The sequence below is a fragment of the Gadus macrocephalus genome, chromosome 2 (assembly GCF_031168955.1).
Source record: "Gadus macrocephalus chromosome 2, ASM3116895v1".
NCBI lineage: Eukaryota > Metazoa > Chordata > Actinopteri > Gadiformes > Gadidae > Gadus > Gadus macrocephalus.
Window position 1 is genome coordinate 18,944,339 of NC_082383.1, and position 9,586 is coordinate 18,953,924.

Here is a 9,586-nt window from a genome sequence, read left to right on the forward strand (position 1 = left end):
TATTGTAGTGTTTTTTAACCTTACTATCGTAGTTTTACTACAGTAAACTATAGTATACTACAGAAAATTCTATAGTTTACTACAGTAAATAAAGTACAGTACACCCTATATATACTATAGTAAATATTGTAGTGTTTTTGAACCTTACTATAGTAGTTTTACTACAGTAAACTATAGTATACTACAGAAAACTGCAGTTTTATTACTACAGTATACCACATATATACTGCTACAGTAAACTATAGTATACGACAGAAAACTGCAGTTTTATTACTACAGTATACTACATTATATACTACTACAGTTTACTACATAAACTAAAATCTACTGAAGTAAATTACAGAACTTTTATTATACTTTTATTTTGCTATAGAATACTACAATTACGACACCATAGTACTATATATACTGCATTAAAATAACTGCATTATGCAGTATTTTGTTGTTCTTTTAACTATGTCATTGTACTTTACCTAGTGGATATTTTCAACTGTTTCACTTTTTGTTGTTGCCATTTTTAACCATAGTGCTGTAACAATAATTCACTGCACATAAATTAGGCTTACAACCACCATTAACACAGTGTTTTCTACAGACTGCTAAAATACAAAAAAAATAGAACAAAAGTTTAACTTTCCTTAAACAGTTGATAATTTATTGTTTCTGAAATTTGGCAGCATTGTTCAGCTTTTGTCGTATAAATGCTTTTATGTTCGTATCAGTTACGTAGGTGAACTTCAACTTTGCAGCATCTGTGGGAATACACACACACACACAAACACATACACGAAAGATGAGCATGAGAATGAGGGTATCACTCAACCAACATATTTTCTCATTTCTATATACCTACTTGTTATTTCAACAAGGTCCTGTTTGGCTAGGCCAGGTTTTCCTTCTGTGCAGCAGCTGGATGACTGGCCAGTCACTGAATGGCCTGCCATATATTCCCTGGTATACATCCCATGTAGGAGATCATTTATGAACTTCTGGGGGCTTTGGAAGGAGCAGCGCTCCACAAGTTCTTTTGGAATGACCTTTAATGCAAGTAGATAACATTACCACAAATCTACTTCAACATACAGCAGACTAGCGTCTTACCTCAATGATATATATATGCATTTAGTTTAACCGAGTGTACGGCTGATGCATTTAGAAAAACAGTGCAACTGAAACTAAGTAACTTAACCTATACAAATAAAGTCAAACAGATACTTACTGAGTGGCCCAGGGCCTCTGTTGCTGATGCTGATGATGGACCTGGTGCTGGTGATGGGTCTTCTGTTGCTGATGGTGGAACTGCTGTTGGTGCTGGTGATAGTGTTGGTTCTGGTCTTGGTCTTGGTGTTGGTGTTGGTATTGGTGTTGTCGTTGGTCTTGGTGCTGAGCGAAGAAACTCCTCCATCTTCTGCAAAACGTCTGGCAGCACTGAGCAAAGGATTCATAATAGCCTTTTAGCTAACGTGTAAAACAGAAAAACCCTTGTGTAAAAAAAATCGAAGTTTCCAACAATAGCATTACATTTCAATGTTGCTATTTTTGCCTTGAGAGAATCATTTTCCTTCTGTAGCCTGTGGTTGTTCTCCCTCCACAGCTCACAAGATGGGTGATGGCACTGAAAATAAAAATTCCATTAAAAAAACAAAACTGACTCACGTACACCTGGGCAATTACAGAAGCCAGTTAGAGGGTACAAAGCTTACAGCTGATAGATTACAGGAATATATTGCTGTATCTATCCCTATACTATAGAGTTAGGAAATAAAAACTTTAATTGTAGGTAGAACATTAAGTGCAGACAGTTTATTGCATTAGTGGATCTTACTTCATTCCTGGTTTCATTAATTGAGTTCAGCTGACATGATCCTATGACAAACAGAATATGTACATAGAGTTAAGGGTTACATCAAGACTGTACAACAGAGGTCAGCAGGGGGGATGAGCCTGAGCGAGTAGACAATGCAGGCGGAACAGGAGATGAATACTCAAATCTAATCTTGTTAATATGCTTAATAAGTTGACAGAAAGCAAAAAGTCAAAATGATCTGACAGGCCAGGCAAAGCAGGCCAGTTGGCGACCCCATGATGTACAATATGACAGACAACATTAGGCTACATCACATTACAATAATTCACTGATGTTATGAATATTTGTACATCGCTGCACCAATACCTTGCTTTTCCAGTTCCATTAAGACGTTAAGACCTGTGTTTTTTCTCTTCTTCTTCTTCTTACATTGACTTAACTGAGGATCCTTTAAATGATAATGAAGTTTAGTTTTTCAACTATTTTAATTTAACTCATCCACAAGGCCTATAGATGACATTTCTGTAATAAAACTTTAGTTACCTACCAGCGATACTACGTCGTCGTCGTCGTTGTCGTCGTCGTCGTCGTCAGAATATCGACCATTCTTCAGTTTCTTCCTTTTCCCCTTCCCTTTCTCCTCCGGGCTCGACAGTTTGTCTCCACCAACAAGATAATGCCTCCTCTTGCAAACCAACTCCTCTCTGTTGTCTGAAAACGCCAAAATTATGACGTTTTCATAATGTTTCTCTCTATAAATCCAGGCCGCGCACCCCACTATACCCCCACACTTCCCGCGCCTCACATTATAGGCCGCGAGCTAGGGGGCCTTACCGTGCCTTACCGTTGCGAGCTTAACAATTAACAACGTTTTTGAAACGAAAACGTTTACCGTGATATTTGAAATATTACCATATGTATGTAGTTATGCACATATTTTATCTAAACATAGTCAAAGGAGAAAAAAACTTGTGTTATTTACCACTGACTGATATAATCCGTCCTGGACATGACACAATCCTTCCCTTGTTTGGCCAATTAACTTTATACGTTACAAAAGGATCTTTTAAATTTACTTCCCCTACCACCCATGATATTTCGCCTATGTCCACAGCCCCTTCATCCGGAAAGTCAAATAGTGCATATTTTGCCATTTTCTTTATTTTTCCGTAGCAAACTCACGACTAAAACTCACGACTCGACTGTCAAATATTCAACGGACGTCTCACGCGCTGCGAATGCGTAGCATATGTTTACAACCGCATTCGCAGCGCGTGAGACGCTCGCGGGTTTACAGTTGTCTTTTTCAGTTGGTCAGTTGTTGTTTTCAGTTTAAATTTGTCTGCATTGACAGTCGTCTAACTGCAAAATGTCACGAAATTATAAACGATATTTGTCCGATTTTTCTATACCTGTGCCAAAAACTACAAGATGGTACAGAAGTCAATTGAGAACAGAGGAACGGCCAGCAAGTTTGACCGAGGAGGTAAGAAAAACTGGAATAAGAGCGCCTCCTTGCGACACTTTGTCGAAGTAATTCCCTACAGCTAGGCTAACCTCTATTTGTCCACTGGCTTCCAGATTGATTCAAGGCCTTCATTTGAAGCTGAATTCTCTGATGACGGAGACCTTGATGATCAAATGAATACACTGTCTATGGTGTGTACACACTAAACACAAAGTTAATTAAGAGAATGGATGTTAAGAAATTATAACTGTACAATTGTAATTTAAGTTTAAGCTGCCACAAACAGCTACTTTCTATTTGCTGTGGCTATCCTTATCTCATTGGTAAATTTGGCTTTTCCAGATTGACTCTTCAGATGAAGCTGAATTCCCCTGTGATGATCGACCAGACCATGTTGAGCAAGTGTGTACACACACAAAAAGCAAACACACCTAGTTGAAATAGGGAGAACGGAGTGGCATATAAGACTTTGTGACAGAATTATGCATTGATGATTGAGTAGCCTACTTTATAAGTAATGTTAATTGTGTGTCCAACCTTTTACTAAAATTAGAAATATAACATATTTGTATATAATACAATATAGGCCTATTGTAATCAGCACTCGAGTTGAGGGGGGATGGCATCCCCCTTTGGAATTAAAATGATCAAAACCATCAATCTGTTATTTTATCAATTAATGTGGAAATGTTCAGCTATTTCATTATAGCGGTTTCCTTTTTCAATTCGGCGCAACGTAGGGTTGCCGCGGTGTGGACATTTCACACCGAGTAATACACTTGTGTTAACACCGGTATTACCGAGTATAAACGGTATAAACTTTGAAACTATAGGTCAATTTTATATATAATATCACGGCCAAAAGCTCTGTGCGCCTCCGGATGGCCGTAGCGCGGGGAGCTCTCGTAGGGATTGGGCTTCGCGGGGTTTATTTACCAGCGTTGCTATGGTTACCGGTCTTGTGTGTTCCAACGGTTTATTAGGTAGCCTATCTATTATTATATCTATCGATTATTATAAAAAAAATATTTTCTTAATTATAATGATATAATTTCTATAGATTTTTTTTTGTGTTGCCGGTGTGTCCTCAACACCGCTAACATCAGTAATACCGTATACCGCGGCAACCCTAGTGCAACGATATACTTTTCCCAGGGACAGATTTGACAGCGATACTGCCTTCTCGGGCAGTATGCTATTGCGCAAGCACGCAGGCGTACTTGCACGCAGGCGTACTTGCACGCAGGCGTACTTGCACGCAGGCGTACTTGCACGCAGGCGTACTTGCGCAATAGTGCCTTCACAAGCTCTCATTCCACACCGTACGAGACAGACACTGATGGCGTGAACCTGTCTCTGCATCTCAGACATCGCTTCCGCAGGCAACTCTGTCCCCTTTTCTCCCTTTCATTCCAACCCGTGTTTAACGCTAGTCTCCCTTCTTTGCCGAATGAATTTTTGAAGAATAAGAATCAGTTTTTAATATCCTTAAATGTGATGTATGCCTCCGAATCGTGTGATGCGTCCGATCAGCTGCGACAGTAGTCATCTTTCTTATTTTATCCCCAAAAATATGTAATAATATAATAATAATTATTATTATTATAGAGCATGGTAGCATTAAATCCATACTACTTTGTAAGCTCAATTGTGGTTGCTTATCAGCATGCAAGTGTGAAGAGGTTTACCTACAAATTTTTAGATTCAAAAAGGATTCCAGACAATTAAGAATCTATGATGATTTTGCTAAGGTGAATACTGCTAAGCAAATTGTGAAGTTCAGAAAGACCCATGAAATACTTCTTTGCAAACCTAATGATATTTTGTGCAAATGCTTTTGCTACGTACACGATGAGTCAATTATTCTTATCAAGATGCCTGTATTAGAAAATGTTTAAAGTAAGTAAGGCTTCAATTGTACTCTCTTTCATTGTTATTATATTCTGGCTGTTGTAGCCTATGCATGTTGTGCATTATGTTTTATATTTATGTGTGGTTTATGTTTCTACAATAAAATCTCCACATAATACAAATATTTGGCTTATGTTTCACATATTCATTTTAGGACAAATTACAGAATAATGAAAATATATATATAAAAAAAAAGATATTATGGTTAACTATAGTAATCTATACTGTACTACACTTTGTAGTGACTTACTATAGTATTTACCATAGTACACTACAATGTCTGGAAAATAACTATAGTAAATCCCACACTATATTGTAGTATAGTATAGTAATCTATAGTATACTACACTGTGTAGTAACTTACTATAGTATTTACCATAGTACACTACAATGTCTGGAAAATTACTATAGTAAATCCCACACTATATTGTAGTATAGTATAGTAATCTATAGTATACTACACTGTGTAGTAACTTACTATAGTATTTACCATAGTACACTACAATGTCTGGAAAATAACTATAGTAAATCCCACACTATATTGTAGTATAGTATAGTAATCTATAGTATAATACACTGTGTAGTAACTTACTATAGTATTTACCATAGTACACTACAATGTCTGGAAAATTACTATAGTAAATCCCACACTATATTGTAGTATAGTATAGTAATCTATAGTATACTACACTGTGTAGTAATTTACTATTGTATTTACCATAGTACACTACAATGTCTGGGAAATTACTATAGTAAATCCCAAACTATATTGTAGTATATTATAGTATACTATAGTAATATATAGTATACTGTAGTAAATGCTGTAGTATACTATAGTATTTTTTCCCCTGGGTGATAAGGGGTCATGATCATGATGCACACTTTTGATCACATTTGCTACCACAACATATTTAACAGTTAAGTTTCACTCAAATTGAATGTGATCGGCCTATGAAGTCATTACTTATATCATTCCTTGACTTATTCCAAATTGTATGATTTATACGGCCACCTGTCATTCTGAAAGTCGAGTTGTGATTAACCGACAACATGGAGCAAGCTGCGCGTGTCGTGGAGACACCGTCTTTTGTCATATTTGTTGAAATTCTCCTGCTGCATCCACGACACGCACGGTTGGCTCTATACTATCAGTAATTTCAGCAGGGAAACACAACTTAGCCATGGCCGTATGAGGTCACCGAGGTCTTTAGGCTACCTCTCTAATTATTTAATAAAGTGTTTGTATTTTTTATTATCCTTTTATTTCTCTCTATATATTTACAGACAAATCGACGCAATATAACTGTGGGTTTTGTTTGGTGTCATTATGCAATGAATTTTGCTCGTCCAGAAATGTAGTAGCCTAAATAAACTGACCTCAGCCCTACATGAAGTGAAAAGAGTGTTGAAGGATACTGCTGCGGATATATTTATCACATGTAAACACAGGTTAGTTAGCGTGCGGTAGGCTAATTGAACCCCGGACCTCGCGGCCACCATGCGTCAAACGACCGGAGGCAGCCGGCCAATATGAGGCTCTGCCTTCTGACGTGGGCGTTAAGTTGTCCCGCGGTTAGTTAGTGGAGTCGGCGGGGAGGCAACCGTCATAGGATGTCAGGGAGATGTCTGGTGTCGTCGAGACGTCTGAGTCTGATCTACAGGTCACCTACATACACACTAAATACACACACCTACATGCACACTAAGCACACACACACTCACACACATGCCTGCACACGCGCACACACACACACACACACACACACACACACACACACACACACACACACACACACACACACACACACACACACACACACACATACACACACGTACGCTCACGCACGCACACACACACAGGCATGCACAGCCACTCACGCACACTAAACACACGCATGCACGCACACAAAGACACGCGCACACAAACACCTAAAACAGAAATGTACACAAACACAAATGCACACACGCACAAATACAAAACACACACGCACACACACACACACACTCACACACTCACACACAGACTAAACTCATGCATACATGCACATATAATAACATACATTTATTTTTATCTCCACACTGAATTAGAATACATATAATTTATCAAGAAGTGTTTTTTAATAATACGGATGATACAGATGAACTGACTATATTGATATATATTCACACACAGTCGGTGCCTGTGGTTTAATAACAAAGCGTATCAGACCAGAATCTCACGATTTCATGGAACAGAACCAATCTCCCAGAATGCACCGTGTTCCTCCTCTCCTCTCCACCCATCTCTAATAAAGCAGATTGCTGCTCTCTGGTGGGTGTGTGTGCGCGTGTGCTTCTTAATCACTTCTGAAAGGAAATCTCAGACAGGGAAGAGCGATCGAAGAGAAGTAAGGATCTATTAGATTGTGATATTATCTAAAACACACACCGTCACACACACACACACACACACACACACACACACACACACACACACACACACACACACACACACACACACACACACACACACACACACACACATGCACACTCACAAACATACACACACACGCACACACACACACACACAAACACACACATGCACACTCACAAACATACACACACACACACACACACACACACACACACACACACACACACACACACACACACACACACACACACACACACACACACACACACACACACACACAACCCATACACACACACATGCACGCACTCACGCATGCACATATATATTTGGTGGGTCCTGTGTTCCTGTGATTGTCTGTGTGTGTGTGTGTGTGTGTGTGTGTGTGTGTGTGTGTGTGTGTGTGTGTGTGTGTGTGTGTGTGTGTGTGTGTGTGTGTGTGTGTGTGCTACCTGCGTGTGCAGTCGTACACGCAGAGAAGATATATTATGGGATGTCTCCCAGACAGATCCATGTTTGTATTACGAGCACAGAGTATTGCCATGGTAATGGATCCAGGGGGCCCTCCTTGCATCACAAACTATCAATCACATAATATCCTCTACACGACCACACAATCACACACGTACCACCTATACAACCACACATACTTAATCAAATGCATACCACCTTTACAACCACACACACTTAATCTCATACATACCACCTTTACAACCACACACTCTAAATATCATACATACCACCTTTACAACCACACACTCTTTATCTCATGCATACCGACTTTACAACCACACACTCTTAATCTCATACATACCACCTTTACAACCACACACTCTTTATCTCATGCATACCGACTTTACAACCACACACTCTAAATATCATACATACCACCTTTACAACCACACACTCTTTATCTCATGCATACCGACTTTACAACCACACACTCTTAATCTCATACATACCACCTTTACAACCACACACTCTTTATCTCATGCATACCGACTTTACAACCACACACTCTAAATATCATACATACCACCTTTACAACCACACACTCTTTATCTTATACATACCACCTTCACAACCACACACTCTTTATCTTATACATACCACCTTTACAACCACACACTCTTAATCTCATACCACCATTACAACCACACACTCTTAATCTCATACATACCCACTTTACAACCACACACAGTCGACCACACAACTTTACGCCACTAAATTGTTGTTTCGTGTTTTTTGTTAACAGTTTTATTGCCCATTCCCCTTTCAAACGGTGTTCCGTGGGTGTCCTGTGTCATGTCTTTGAGTCATGTAGCAGACAGTTTAATCCAAAGGGACCTAGGCATTAGGGGATCTTGCTCGACAGGTAACCCGGCCACTAGGTGAATAGTCCTTTATGCTAAGTAAGGTCACTGAGTGAAATGACCCGGAAGTAGAGAACTGGTTGAGTTCTCTTTATGCTGAGGAAAGGTGCTTAAAGGATTCCTTCCTTATCTCCTATAGCACAGGGTAGAGTGGACCATCCTTTAGGAAAGGAAAGGAGATAATGCCATCCAACTCATGACCGTCCCCATCAACGTCGAGGAAGAGCGGTGAGGAGAAGACAGGATGTTTTGAACCTTCAACCGGAGCCAGGGTTTACGGCACACATGATTGACAGGTGTCCCCTGCTCATCAAGCAGCAGCTGCACTCAGTAGTGTGTTGATGAGGACTGATTTGACCTCGTTCTGACGCTGGCGGACCGTGGTCTGAACCCCACCAATGTTGGAGTTGAGCAAAATGTGGTCTGAACTCATGGGGACAGTGTATATAACACAAATAAACTACAGACATCTATGGCTGCTTTAGGTCTGAGCACGTGTGTGTGTGGGTATGTGTGTGTGTGTGTGTGTGTGTGTGTGTGTGTGTGTGTGTGTGTGTGTGTGTGTGTGTGTGTGTGTGCGCGTGTCCGTCTATCTGTGTGTGTGTGTGTGTGTGTGT

The 9,586-nt window shown here is 39.6% G+C and overlaps 1 long non-coding RNA gene across 1 annotated transcript; it reads right to left on the reverse strand.

The window, feature by feature from the left end:
• Positions 1-1,230: 1,230 nt before the first annotated feature.
• LOC132451686 (uncharacterized) lies at positions 1,231-3,632 on the reverse strand. The gene is made up of 6 exons (XR_009524185.1): positions 2,790-3,632; positions 2,355-2,518; positions 2,174-2,255; positions 1,826-1,866; positions 1,522-1,615; positions 1,231-1,428 (listed from the first exon to the last, which is right to left on the reverse strand). It is a non-coding gene; the product is annotated as an uncharacterized LOC132451686 (long non-coding RNA).
• Positions 3,633-9,586: the final 5,954 nt, after the last annotated feature.